The 15,741-nt window shown below is 40.2% G+C and overlaps 1 long non-coding RNA gene across 2 annotated transcripts; it reads left to right on the top strand.

The window, feature by feature from the left end:
• Window positions 1-1,861: 1,861 nt before the first annotated feature.
• Window positions 1,862-14,450, top strand: LOC115196815 (uncharacterized). 2 transcript variants are annotated; one of them, XR_003878913.1, is made up of 5 exons: window positions 2,798-2,910; window positions 3,005-3,039; window positions 13,509-13,584; window positions 13,730-13,892; window positions 14,041-14,450. It is a non-coding gene; the product is annotated as an uncharacterized LOC115196815 (long non-coding RNA). The 2 variants fall into 2 exon arrangements; XR_003878914.1 differs by lacking the exons at window positions 2,798-2,910; window positions 3,005-3,039 and adding an exon at window positions 1,862-2,354.
• The last annotated feature ends 1,291 nt before the right edge of the window (window positions 14,451-15,741 follow it).

Below are 15,741 nucleotides of genomic sequence, written 5' to 3'. Positions count from 1 at the left end.
TCGTCAAATTTCTGCCCTGCTAGAGCTGCCCCGGTCAATTGTAAGCAATGTAATTGTGATGTGGAAACGTCTAGGAGCAACAACAGCTCAGCCGCGAAGTGGTAGGCCACACAAGCTCACAGAACAGGACCGCTGAAGTGCACAGCACATAAAAATCATCTGTCCTCGGTTGCAACACTCACTACCAAGTTCCGAACTGCCTCTGGAAGCAACGTCAGCTCAAGAACTGTTCTTCGGGAGCTTCATAAAATAGGTTTCCATGGCAAAGCAGCCACACACAAGCCTAGGATCACAATGTGGAATACCAAGCGTCGGCTGGAGTGGTGTAAAGCTTGCCACCATTGGACTCTGGAGCAGTGGAAATGCGTTCTCTGGAGTGATGAATCATGCTTCACCATCTGGCAGTCCGACGGACAAATCTGGGTTTGGTGGATGCCAAGAGAAGGCTACCTGCCCCAATGCATAGTGTCAACTGTAAAGTTTGGTGAAGGAGGAATAATGGTCTGGGGCTGTTCATGGTTCGGGCTAGGCCCCTTAGTTCCAGTGAAGGGAAATCTTAATGCTACAGCATACAATGACATTCTAGATGATTCTGTGCTTCCAACTTTGTGGCAACAGTTTGGGGAAGGCCCCTTGTTTCAGCATGACAATGCCCCTGTGCACAAATAAGACCCATACAGAAATGGTTTGTGAAGATCGGTGTGGGAGATCTTGACTTGACTGGCCTGAGCATAGCTCTGACCTCAACCCCATCGAACACTTTTGGGATGAATTGGAACGCAGACTGTGAGCCAGGCCTAATCGCCCAACATCAGTGCCCAACCTCACTAATGGCTGAATGGAAGCAAGTCCCTGCAGCAATGTTCCAACATCTAGTGGGAAGCCTTCCCAGAAGAGTAGAGACTGTTATAGCAGCAAAGGGGGGACCAACTCCATATTAATGCCCATGATTTTGGAATGAGATGTTCGACGAGCAGGTGTCCACATACTTTTGGTCATGTAGTGTATCTTTCTTATACAAACTCCAGAAGGTATGGATGTAGACTGATGATGTAGGAGGGGGGTGCAATAACCCCCCCCCCCCCTCTTTCTCAATGATCTGAGCAGGCTCATATGATTTTGATAGACATCCTATATTCCTATATTCCTCAGATAATTTGGAATTTCTGGAAAACCATTAGAATCTGAAGAAACACCAGTGCACTTCCTTTGACTGTGGAGGACACATCTACATGGAAAACAGCCCAGGTCTTGACAATCTTCCTTTTGAACTGATAATACTATACTGTGCAATATTACAGAGTTGTGAGAATTCACAAGGTTGCAATACATCAATGACCCTTGGAATGTATAAAGTAACTGTATCAGAGGCTGCATCATAAGTAACACCTGTAGACTATAATCTTAGAAGAGGGAAATGTAAGGTGGCGTATAATTGAAATTGCACTAAGAATTATCATTGTATTAGATTTAGCAGTGTTCATTTAGACTTAGTATTTATCAGTGTTTTCTTTATTACTGAAATATGAGTTTCTCTGATTTGCTAGGAGTGATACTTTACATTCAATTGGCGTTGTATTTCTTTTTTATTCATTTGCACTGATCGGATGTTGATGATCGGATGTTTTTAAATATACATAATGCTTGTCAAGATTGCAGACTCATCAAAATATTAAAACATTTTTGATTAATCATCATCTTCCGTAACAAAAGAAATCCATGGTTATAATGCATCATTGTCTATGGCTTTGCAAGGACAGTATTGTACATGGGCAGAACTGGACTAAAGTCACAATGAAACAAACATGTATGCAATGACAATAAATGTAGTTAAAAATAAAAGTGAGCATTTTACAAGTGCTCTCGTTTGTGTGTGGGGAAGAGGGAGTGGTGGAGTATTTTACCAAAAGGAGGCCTATCATGAAATTATAGTATTTTACCAAAAAGAGGCCTATCATGAAATTATAGTATTTTCTAATGTATATGTATATTTTTTCTAAGCAGAATAATTATTTTACATGATTTCTGTAAGAACTATATGATAGCTGTTAGCTCATCAAAAATGTAAGGAAAACTCATTTTTGGGGGTGGGAGTAGAGGGTGGCACTGAGGGTAGAGGTTAACAAGCAGTACAGATTCTAAGTATTTTTGCTCCTTCATTACTTTCATCCAGTGGGATATGATCCTGCTTACAAGACTCTGGGAAACAGGAAAAAAAAACCTGCAAGATCTCCTTGGATTAGGTTGAATTTCTGCCTCATCAGGGTCATCAGTATTAGATCCATGATGTCCAGTTTGAAGTTGGTGCTGTTGAAAGGTGTAAGGAAAGAAACGTGCAAAGAATGCAAGAAAAGGTAGGCCAGTGTAAATTGTTGAGCTGGTGTCGTTCTTGAACGGTTTTGGTTAATAGTTCCTCAACTTTGTTACATTGGATTTGTTTATGACAGGTGGATTTATTTGGAGGCCATTTTGTCATGTAGCTGAATCTTCCCACTTGATTTGAATTCCGCAGTTTGCATCTGGTCATCCTCATATTCAGTAAAGTTACAGCTTTGCGGTAAACTGTCACCATGACGATCATCTGTACAAAATGTAAGAATGTTAACTACTTATTTTTTGCAAACTTGACCAATGCCACATACACGTCATGTTGGGAACTGTAAATACGACCTTCCTACTGGGAAAATACACATGAAGGCCCCTCCAACTTGTAATTACAACTGGAAACGACTGATTTCTGGACCCTGATCTGTCCCACATGCTGAACTCTGATGTCATGCACCGCTGAAAATGGCAGCGATTTCGGCTGTCAATGATGAGAAGGTTTCTTGCTTTCCTTCCGAGCACTTGAATGCTCAGTCGTTCCTCTGATCACTCCGACATAACATAACACTCAAACATAAAAAACAAGTAAGTTAGCTAAATACAATGTGTCTCAAATCAATTAGGTAACGTTAGCTAGCTACATTTTCTAACCTGAATGCATGTTCTCATATCTACACAGACTAGCAGCTTGTTGTTGGCAAAGAAAGTAAACAGGTAGGCTACCATGTGACTAACATTAATTGTAGCTGACCTACTAGTATGGTCAGTGTGTTCAGAGTTGGATCGTGTTTCCTTAGCTAGAGCAGCTATGTAAGTATATTATTTTATTACATGTTAGCACCTTTCCCACTTGGCTAGCTAGTGTTAGCTTTAACGTTACACACATTACTTGTTTGAATTGATGACGTCCTGAACAGTAGTTGCCTTTCCTTCTTTACATGGGCATCGTAGCCAAGATACTTTTCTGGAATAGGGTGCTCCTCTGTAGGTTTCCTGTCCACAAAGTGGAAAGAGCAATTGAGGGTAGTTTCGGGTATTTATTCAAATGTGTGGCTTTGAGCCAAATCTGAATGGATGCCTCGTCTTTTGAGGTGGGTGCAGATCGTATGGCAGTCCAGGGCGACCAAATGTCCCAGATTGTGCGGGACAGTCCTGCATTTTGGCTCTTTGTCCCGTGTCCTGCAACCAAACAATCATGTCTCGCATTTAGTCAACGAATTCAAACACCTCAAATCTGAAAAAAAATGTAGATTTGCCCCATATTCTAGTCAGACATTCCAACCTGTGTTGCATTTATGAAAATATATACAATTGAAGTCAGAAGTTTACATACACTTAGGTTGGAGTCATTAAAACTCATTTTTCAACCACTCCACAAATGTCTTGTTAATTAACAAACTATAGTTTTGGCAAGTTGGTTAGGACATCTACTTTGTGCATGACACAAGTAATTTTTTACAACAATTGTTTACAAACAGATTATTTCACTTATAATTCACTGTATCACAATTCCAGTGGGTCAGAAGTTTACATACACTAAGTTGACTGTGCCTTTAAACAGCTTGAAAATTCCAGAAAATGATGTCATGGCTTTAGAAGCTTCTGATAGGCTAATTTACATCATTTGAGTCAATTGTAGGTGTACCTGTGGATGTATTTCAAGGCCTACCTTCAAACTCAGTGCCTCTTTGCTTGACATCATGGGAAAATCAAAAGAAATCAGTAAAGACCTCAGACAAAAGATTGTAGACCTCCACAAGTCTGGTTCATCCTTGGGAGCAATTTCCAAACGCCTGAAAGTACCACGTTCATCTGTACAAAAATAGTACGCAAGTATTAACACCTTTGGGACCACGCAGCCATCATACCACTCAGGAAGGAGAAGCGTTCTGTCTCCTAAAGATGAACGTACTTTGGTGCAAAAAGTGCAAATGAATCCCAGATCAACAGCAAAGGACCTTGTGAAGATGCTGGAGGAAACAGGTACAAAAGTATCTATATCCACAGTAAAACGAGTCCTATATTGACATAACCTGAAGGCCGCTCAGCAAGGAAGAAGCCACTGCTCCAAAACCGCAATAAAAAAGCCAGACTATGGTTTGCAGCTGCACATGGGGACAAAGATCATACTTTTTGGAGAAATGTCCTCTGGTCTGATGAAACAAAAATAGAACTGTTTGGTCATAATGACCATCGTTATGTTTGGAGGAGAAAGGGAGGCTTGCAAGCCGAAGCACACCATCCCAACTGTGAAGCACGGTGGTGACAGCATCATGTTGTGGGGGTGCTTTGCTGCAGGAGGGACTGGTGCACTTCACAAAATAGATGGAATCATGAGCAAGGAAAATTATGTGAATATATTGAAGCAACATCTCAAGACATCAGTCAGGAAGTTAAAGCTTGGTCGCAAATGATCTTCCAAATGGACAATGACCCCAAGCATACTTCCAAAGTTGTGGCAAAATGCCTTAAAGACAACAAAGTCAAGGTATGGGAGTGGCCATCACAAAGCCCTGACCTCAATCCTATAGAAAATGTGTGGGCAGAACTGAAAAAGCGTGTGCGAGCAAGGAGGCCTACAAACCTGACTCAGTTACACCAGCTCTGTCAGGAGGAATGGGCCAAAATTCACCCACTTTATTGTGGGAAGCTTGTGGAAGGCTACCCGAAACATTTTACCCAAGTTAAACAATTTAAAGGCAACGCTACCACATACTAATTGAGTGTATGTAAACTTCTGAAACCACTGGGAATGTGATGAAAGAAATGAAAGCTGAAATAAATCATTATCTCTACTATTATTCTGACATTTCACATTCTTAAAATAAAGTGGTGATCCTAACTGACCTAAGACAGGGAATTTGAATGACTTTCTGAGACATTGCTTAACTTCAGATGAATTATCTCTAGACTAGGAAGTTCTAGACTAAGGTAAGTAATGACTAACCAGTTCATCTTTGTGAAGCCTAATTAGAGCTGACCTGAGGATTCTTCAGAAATCAGGGATGGGACATTAATAAGCATTGTGTGGAATTGGAGCAGGTCACCTAAACCAAAAAAGGGTGATGATCAAAACATTGTTTTAAAAAATCCCTCACTTTTCCCCAATTATTATGATAGGTGTATACTGATGATATTATAGTAGTCATCGTCAAACAGAGTCAAGTATACTGAACAAAATGATAAATGCAACATGCAATAATTTCTAAGATTTTAATGAGTTACAGTTCATATAAGGAAATCAGTCAATTGAAATAAAATCATTAGGCCCTAATCTATGGATTTCACATGACTGGGTAGGGGTACAGCGATGGTTGGGCCTGGGAGGGCATAGGCCTACCCACTTTGCAGCCAGGCCTAACCACTGGGGAGACAGGCCCAGCCAATTAGAATGAGTTTTTCCCCCACAAAATGGCTTTGTTACAGAGAGAAATTCCCCCACCCCCTTCAGATGATCCCGCAGGTGAAGAAGCTGGATGTGGGCGTCCAGGGAAGGCGATTATGAGCCCGGTTGGACTTACTGACAAATTCTCTAAAACAATATTGGAGGCGGTTTATGGGAGAGAAATTAACATTAAATTCTATGGCAACAGCTCTGGTGGACATTTTTGCAGTCAGCATGCCAATTGCACGCTCCATCAAAACTTGAGACATCTTTGGCATGTGTTGTGTGGCAAAACAGCACATTTTAAAGTTGCCTTTTATTGTCCCCAGCACAACGTGTACCTGTGTAATGATCATGCTGTTTAATCAGCTTCTTGATATGCCACACCTGTTAGGTGGATGGATTACTGTATATTGGCAAAGGAGAATTGCTCACTAAAAGCAGTGTAAACAAATTTGTGCACAACATTTGAGAGAAATAAGCTTTTTGTGTATATGGAACATTTCTGGGATTTGTATTTCAACTCATGAAACATGGGCCCAACACTTTACATGTTGTGTTTAACATTTTTGTTCAGTATAGCTTGCTAGCAGTGTGACGCGCCAACTGGATGTGCAAACACAAAGTAAATAAAGATGCCTTCTTCTTCATGTGGCTTTTTGGCAGACTAGACGCTGTGTTTTTTTATTGCTGTCTTTCGCAGGTCGGAGAGTGGTTTTCACATTTTGGTCACCAAAAAAAAGGGGGTTTTGGGAAAAACATACACGTTCGAATCCTTGGCACCTAAAGCACCGAAGCGGGTTTGGAACATAGGCCCTCACAGAATAGCAAATATAACCTAACGTAGAAACTCTGTCAAAGCTCAACAAGACAGAAGGTATTCTGTCATGCCATTGCCACCGGGTCTACGTCTCACCAAACGGTGGGTGTCACAAACACTAGGAATATACCTTTTCATTTGATCCACCGCTACATTCAAGGCTACCCCACTGATCACTCCTTTTAGCGGTGCCCTGCTCCGGAGAGCAAAGCACACCACAGGTTGAGCATTGAGCTGCGTGACACGAAGCTCCCACTTCTCCTCAGAGGCGGATACACAAAAAATCAGAACAATTCCACTTCTCAAAATTTTTACAGATGTAACCATTCCCAGTTTGTCCTTTACCCAGCTTGACACAACGGACAAATACAAAGCCCTCCTTTGCCCCTCATTCTGAAAATCTGACCACGCCTCCATTCTGCTACTCCCCGCCAATAGGCAGAAATTAAATTACCCGTGGTAAGGTCTGTTCAATGCTGGTTAACCAATCGGAATCCATGCTACAGGAAAGCTTGATCACACGGACTGGGATATGCTCTGGGCTGCCTCTGGGAATAACATTGACAAATACACTGACACAGTCTCTGGGTTCATCAGGAAGTTTATAGAGGATGTTGTTCCTAAAGTGAGGATTAGAACATACCCAACCAGAAACCATGGATAGAAGGCAGCATTCACGCCAAACTGAAACCACCGCTTTAACCACGGTAAAGTGACTGGAAACATGGATGATGACCTCTGCAAGACAATCAGAGGCAAAAAGACAGTAAAGGGATAAAGTTGAGTTGCAATTCAATGGCTCAGACAAAAGACACGTGGTAGGGACTTCAGACAATCATGGATTATAAATGGAAAACCAGCCACGTCGAGGACTCAGAGGCCTCACTGCCAGATAAGCTAAACACCTTTTCACCCTCTTCGAGGAAAACAACACAGAGCCGCTGCTCACGAGATCTGTGGGCCCCCGATCTCTGTAGCTGACGCGAATAGGACCTTCAAGGACCTTGCAAGGCCTCCGGCCCAGACGGCATCCAAGCTGCGTCCTCAGAGCATGCCACGACCAGCTGGCTGGAGTGTTTACAGGCCTTTTCCAACTTCTTACTATCCCAGTCTGTCATCACCACTTGCTTCAAAATGGCCACCATTGTTCCTGTACCCAAGCCAGCCAGGGTAAATTAACTAAATAACTATCACAACCCTCACTTCTGTCATCATCAAGTGCTTTGAAAGTCGAGGACCATATCACCTCCACCATACCCGACATCCTTCACCCACCACCATTTGCATACCGCCCCAACAGATCCACGGACGACTCAATCGCCGTTGCACTGCACACCGCCCCATTCCACCTGGACAAGAGGAATACCTACAGTACCAGTCAAAAGTTTGGACAACCTACTCCTTCCAGGGTTTTAATTTATTTTTTACTATTTTCTACATTGTAGAATAATAGTGAAGACATCAAAACCATGAAACAACATATGGAATCATGTAGTAACCAAAAAAGTGTTCAACAAATCAAAATATATTTTATATTTGAGATACTTCATTGTAGCCACCCTTTGCCTTGATGACAGCTTTGTACACTCTTGGCATTCTCTCAACCAGCTTCATGAGGCATGTAGTCACCTGGAATGCATTTCTATTAACCTCTTATGGCTAGGGGGCAGTATTTTCACGGCTGGATAAAAAACGTACCCGATTTAATCTGATTATTAGTCCTGCCCAGAAACTAGAATATGCATATAATTATTCGCTTTGGAGAGAAAACACTCCACAGTTTCTGAAACTGTTTGAATGGTGTCTGTGAGTATAACAGAACTCCTATGGCAGGCAAAAACCTGAGATGCTTCTGTTCAGGAAGTACCCTGTCAGACCTTTTATTTTCTTTGTTTGACATCTCTCCCAAAAACTAAGGATCTCTGCTGTTACGTGACACTTCCCACGTCTCCAATGGAGTCTCAGAGCCCGGGAAAAACAGGAATGACGTAATTCAAAGCCCAGGCTGAAACAAAGGAGAGCAAAAGCTAAGTGGTCACTCAGTGGACTAAGCCTTACGCTCGCGACCCGCCCCGCCCCCGGCTTTCGGTTTTTCCCTCAGTATACAGACAGGCAGATTCCCGGTCGGAATATTATCGCTTTTCTACGAGATAAATTGCATAAAAATTGGTTTTAAACAGCGGTTGACATGCTTCGAAGTACGGTAATGGAATATTTAGAAATTTTTTGTCACATTCTGCGTCATGCTCGTGGCCGAGATTTAGCGTTGGGATAGTGTCTAGAACGCACGAACAAAACGTCTTGATGGAACATAACGATGGATTATTTGGGACCAAACCTACATTTGTTATTGAAGTAGAAGTCCTGGGACTGCATTCTGACGAAGAACAAGCAAGGTAAGAACATTTTTCTTATAGGAAATGTGATTTTGGTGAAGGCTAAACTGGTTGGGTGTCTAAATAGCTAGCCCGTGATGGCTGGGCTATGTACTTAGCTTTTCGGATGAAGCACATTTTGCAATAATCTATTTTAAAATCGGACATATCGAGTGCATAGAGGAGTTCTGTATCTATAATTCTTAAAATAATTGTTATGCTTTTTGTGAACGTTTATCGTGAGTAATTTAGTAAAATCACCGGAAGTGTTCGGTGGGAATGCTAGTTCTGAACGTCACATGCTAATGTAAAAAGCTGGTTTTTGATATAAATATGAACTTGATTGAACAGACATGCATGTATTGTATAACATAATGTCCTAGGTGTGTCATCTGATGAAGATCATAAAAGGTTAGTGCTGCATTTAGCTGTGGTTTTGTTTTTTGTGACATGATATGCTAGCTTGAAAAATGGCTGGGTACTCTGCTGACATAATCTAATGTTTTGCTTTCGCTGTATTTTACACCATTTTAAAGACAAGACTCTCGTTAATCTAACCACACTGTCCGATTTCAAAAAGGCTTTACAACGAAAGCAAAACATTAGATTGTGTCAGCAGAGTACCCAGCCAGAAATAATCAGACACCCATTTTTCAAGCTAGCATATAATGTCACAAAAAACAAAACCACAGCTAAATGCAGCACTAACCTTGGATGATCTTCATCAGATGACACTCCTAGGACATTATGTTATACAATACATGCATGTTTTGTTCAATCAAGTTCATATTTATATCAAAAACCAGCCTTTTACATTAGCATGTGACTAGCATGTGACTAGCATTCCCACTGAACACTTCCGGTGAATTTACTAAATTACTCACGATTAACATTCACAAAAAACATATCAATTATTTTAAGAATTATAGATACAGAACTCCTTTATGCAATTGCTATGTCCGATTTTAAAATAGCTTTTCGGTGAAAGCACATTTTGCAATATTCTGAGTAGATAGCCCGGCCATCACAGGCTAGCTATTTTGACACCCACCAAGTTTGGCCCTCACCAAACTCAGATTTACTATAAGAAAAATTGGATTACCTTTGCTGTTCTTCGTCAGAATGCACTCCCAGGACTTCTACTTCAATAACAAATGTTGGTTTGGTTCCAAATAATCCGTAGTTATATCCAAATAGCGGCGTTTTGTTCGTGCTCAAGACACTATCCGAAGGGTAAAGAAGGGTGACGCGCCCGGTGCGTTTTGTGACAAAAAAATTCAAAATATTCCATTACCGTACTTCGAAGCATGTCAAACACTGTTTAAAATCAATTTTTATGATAATATTCCGACCGGGAGTCGTTGTTTTCGTTCAAAGACTGAAAATGTAAACATGGTGGAGTCTCGTGCACGAGCGCCCCAGTCTCATTGTTCTCAGATCGACCACTATCCAAATGCGCTACTGTTTTTCAGCCATGGCCTGCAAAGTCATCATTCAATGTTCTGGCGCCTTCTGAGAGCCTATGGGAGCGTTAGAAAATGTCACGTTATGCCAGAGATCCCCTGTTTTGGATAGAGATGATCAAGAAGGCCAAGAAATAGTCAGAGAGAGCGCTTCCTGTTTGGAATCTTCTCAGGTTTTGGCCTGCCAAATGAGTTCTGTTATACTCACAGACACCATTCAAACAGTTTTAGAAACTTTAGGGTGTTTTCTATCCAAATCAAACAATTATATGCATATTCTAGTTACTGGGCAGGAGTAGTAACCAGATTAAATCGGGTACGTTTTTTATCCGGCCGTGCAAATACTGCCCCCTATCCCCAACAGGTTTTAAGACATGAAGGTCAGTCAATCTGGGAAATTTCAATAACTTTGAAAGTTTCTTCAACAATGACCCAACACACCTCCAGGCTGTGTAAGGGGTATTTGACCAAAAAGGAGAGTGATGGAGTGCTGCATCAGATGACCTGGCCTCCACAATCACCCTACCTCAACCCAATTGAGATGGTTTGGGATGAATTGTGAAGGAAAAGTGAAGGAAAAGCAGCCAACAGGTGCTCAGCATATGTAGGAATTTCTTCAAGACTGTTGGAAAATCCTTCCAGGTGAAGCTGGTTGAGAGAATGTCAAGAGTGCAAAGCTGTCATCAAAGCAAAGGGTGGTTACTTTGAAGAATCTAAACTATAAAATATATAGTGCTCAAAACTTGAGAGAAATAATCTTTTTGTGCGTATGGAGCGTTTCTGCAAACTTTTTTTTCAGCTCATGAAACGTGGAACCAACACTTTTTTGGTTACTACATGATTCCATATGTGTTATTTCATAGTTTTGATGTCTTCACTATTATTTTACAAAATAGAAAATAGTAAAATGAAAGAAACCCTTCACTGAGTAGGTGTGTCCAAACTTTTGACAGGTACTGTATATCACAGTAAACTTGAAGTCATGCGAGGATATGTTGTGTGGTCCTTCCACTATGACCCAGGAAAACATGCGGTTTATTAGGCTATAGACAGTGCTGTAAAGTACTTAAGTAAAAATACTTTAAAGTACTACTTAAGTCGTTTTTTGGGGTATCTGTACTTTACTATTTATATTTTTGATTACTTTTACTTACTACATTTCTAAAGAAAATGTACTTTCTACTCCTTACATTTTCCTTGACGGTCAAAAGTACTCGTTACATTTTGAATGCTTAACAGGACAGGAAAATGGTCCAATTCACGCACTTATCAAGAGAACATCCCTGGTCATCCCTAATGCCTCTGATCTGGCAGACTCACTAAACACAAATGCTTCATTTGTAAATTATGTTAGTGTTGGATTGTGCTCCTGACTATCCGTAAATAAATAAAAAACAAGAAAATTGTGCCATCGTGTTTGCCTAATATAAGGAATTTGAGATTTATACTTCTACTTTTGAAACTTAATTATATTTTTTAAATTACATTTACTTTTCATACTTAAGTATATTTAAAATCAAATACTTTTAGACTTTTACTGAAGTAGTATTATACTGGGTGACTTTCACTTTTACTTGAGTCATTTTCTGTTAAGTTATCTTTACTTTTACTCAAGTATGACATTTGGATACTTTTTCCACCACTGGCTATAGATGAAATAAGTTATGAACTTCACAAGGTGGTGAATGTGCAAGGTGATGAGCTTGATGCTTCTTTCCAATAAATATTGAGTGTCTTATTCTGGTGACATGATGATCGATGCTTGGCTGCCGTTTGACAAATACAAATGATATCGCTCTTATCCATAATAACCTCATACTGTAGGTACTGTAGCCTACTGGCACTGTATCAGCGAGCTGTTGGATGTAGCGCATGTGCCGATACCAGAGTTGGCACATCTGCTAAATAACGCAACACTTTTGTGTTTTGGTTTTTGTTACAAAACCATCAGTAGAGTTGAAAATGCAATGCAAACCCATTTAACTTGTATTTTCATTCAGTACATGGGATTTTGACAGTAAAAGTAATTTTATGTGAACTGCATCATCACGCACAGGCTTTTATCCACAAAAAGTCAGTTTGATGAAAACGCTCACTGGTGGGAAAAATGCGCATATTATTTTATGCAGATTTTGAAATATTCGCATGAATATCGGTCGCAAATTGGATGGAAACCTAGCTATTGGCAACAATGGACAATAAAACCACTTTGCCATCACGTTCTAGGTAAAAGGGTTACACTTTGAACCCTTCTGAATGGTAACACATTGACAAGAAATTGTAATTTTCCCATCACAGAGTAAAACCACAAGTGTGATGAGTGATGCATTCCAGGGAAGGAGGAGTTGATTATTTCAGTTTCATTTTAGATGGTTAACCAAATGACTAGACAGCTTTTGCCTGTCTTCTGGAGAATTCTGTGGTGGCAAACACGCATGCCAGTCGTGTTGGTCTCACGTTTCATGAGCTGAAATAAAAGATCCCAGACATGTTCCATATGCAAAAAAAAAGCTTATTTCTCTCATTTTGTGCACAAATCTGGGACCGAGAGACTGAAAAACAGCTATCTCAAGGCCATCAGACTGTTAAACAGCCATCACTAACACAGAGAGGCTGCTGCCTACATACAGACTTGCAATCATTGGCCACTTTAATAAATGGATCACTAGTCACTTTAATAATGCCACTTTAATAATGTTTACATATCTTGCATTACTCAACCCATATGTATATACTGTATTTTATACCATCTATTGCATCTTGCCTATGCCGCTATGTCATTGCTCATCCATATATTTATATGGATATATTATTATTCCATTCCTTTACTTAGATTTGTGTGTATTAGGTAGTTGTTAGATATTGCTGCACTGTCAGAACTAGAACCACAAGCATTTTGTTACACTCACATTAACATCTGCTATCCGTGTGTATGTGACCAATATGATTTGATTTGAGGTGGGTGTGCTGTCCTTCCTGTCATCTTACTCTAATGGTGACTCCGAGAAGTCACCTGACCTGTCCCAGGTCTCTTGGTTTCCATAGCCTTTCATACTTATGCTGGCCTTTTTGAATTTTAGTATATAAAAATCCATGTCATGAGAATCTATGAAGTATGTGTTTTTCTGTTTTATCTACAGTACCGCTACATCCCAGCACACATGACCAAACCCAAGGAGCACAATAATCTCATCCTTGTTCACTTGCAGGACAAAGGTACTTTGACCAGCCTGTAATGTTTGACTGTGACATAGTTCGTATCGATTGACTGATGCTGATGGCTGTGGTTACAAACATGATGTAGTAGTTAAGCAGACGATCACATGTTGGTGTGTAGTTATCATGTTGATATACTCTGCAGTGTGTCTGTGAGCGGATGTGGATATTGTCGTCTCCCAGATTTCTCCCAGCACTGTTTGCAGTCCCAAGAACTATAAGCTGGTGACTGACTCTCTGTTTGAGCTGTATGACAATGCACCAGGCTACGGGCCAATCATATCCAGTCTCCCACAGCTTGTGAGCAGGTAAGGTACTCCTGTATATTCACCATAATATGAAATACTGTAATTCATAAGACAAAATTAAATTAATTCAGCTTGAAGATGGACAGACGTGCATTGTTTTTAGATTCGTTTGTATATTCACAATACAAGCTTTTTATTTTTGTTGCAGGTTCAACTTAATTTACAATGAAATCCCAACAACCTGAGTGTGGTGACCAAGGACTGTCTCTGTGAGTTCAGTCTGAGCAGAGGAAAAGGGGCAAGCAGGATTCCACTACACCTGCCTTTAAACAGAGTGCCCAGTGGTACTAAACATTTGAATATTGATCTGTATAGAAAATAAGATGTTTTTAATCGTTTTCTGTGTCAACTTTTTTATTCTCACAGAATTATAACTTTGTGACATGAAACCTTTTTGTATTCACACAAAAGTAGAATTTTTATGTTGGTGTAGATGTTAACAAAATAAAACAGTGTGCTTTTGTGTTTTTAATCATCGTAACATACTTCATTGTCTTTCTTGACTTTTCAATGAATTACCAAGGAGTTATCTTTTATATTCAATTAAAGATAGTTTTAAAACATTAAACTAAGAAACAGTTTTCTTTAATATACTGACCAGATTGTAATATTGCTGTTTCAATACTAGTGATAGCGTAGCTATTACACCAGTCTTAAAAAGTTACAAAAGTTTGTCTATTCCAACTGATCGCCATAAGACTATTCTACATCAATAGCGGTGTATAGAATGTTGTTCATTTGTCAATTAAGCATATTGTTCAGATGATGACAATATGACAACTTTCATCTTAGTGGCCATAAGTGACAGCATGTCTAGACTGATATTGAAAGCAAGACTTGTAGTGCCAGTGTGTCATTTGTGCCAACAACTTACACAACAGTTGTGGTCATTGGTTTTGTGGTCAAAGTGTGTTGTCATAAACTCAATTCATGACACTGGTAATGTGGCATATGCTGATAAAGAATGTTCCAAGATAGCATTGTAAAAATGGAATAGCCTACACAAGGATCAAACAGAACTAGCTATAAATGTCCAGTATAGTCAGAGCATTGCGAATGGAGAATAGCAGAGCTTCTAACCTCCAGGATCACAGCTTTGTCAGGCAACTACCGACCATAACATCTATAAGCAAGAAAAATGGATAGACAAGGTCCACAGATTGTTTATTTTCTTCAAAAGATTTTTAGTATGAGGACAGTTTCCTTTCTTGTAATCTGCTATCTACCACTGTTGCCCTCAAATATCTATCTTCTTAATAAATGCAAAATTATGTAAAATGCTTCAGGTGATACACAATGTATAGAATATTTTTGAAAAGGTGCCAAGTAGGCTAACATTTGATTGGTGAACCAAGTGTGTGTGGGGGGAGGAGTAGATGTTGTCATGCTCATTTAAAACATGAACCAAGTTATTTTCCTGAGCTTCTGTTTCTCTTCACTCTGCTGCGGAGTACTAACACAAAGCCATTTCACCATGCAGCCGACCAACTTTTCTACCTCCTTCAACTTTGATGGGAACTTTACTTCCAACCGTACCACCATCTTGGACAGCAATCTCACCTCCAACAATACCTCCAGGGACTTTAATGTTGTAGCCCCTTGCTTGGTTCTGGGGCTGTGCTTTCTAGTGGGACTGCCTTGCAATATAGCAGTGATCGTCACCATTGCTAAAAAAATCAAGCACGTGACGTTGAAGGAGAACAAGAGCTTCTCTCTGAAGTTGATCCTGAGCCTAGCTGTTTCAGACACTTTGTCCCTCAGCACCATCCCTCTGGTCATCTACGTACTGACCTATGAATGGAGCCTTGGTACTTGGATGTGTGGCCTCTCCACCTACGGCCTGTACTGC

The sequence above is a fragment of the Salmo trutta genome, chromosome 7 (genome assembly GCF_901001165.1).
Source record: "Salmo trutta chromosome 7, fSalTru1.1, whole genome shotgun sequence".
Lineage (NCBI taxonomy): Eukaryota > Metazoa > Chordata > Actinopteri > Salmoniformes > Salmonidae > Salmo > Salmo trutta.
Note: the sequence above shows the minus strand (reverse complement) of the source record. Positions and strands in the feature narration are given on the sequence as shown.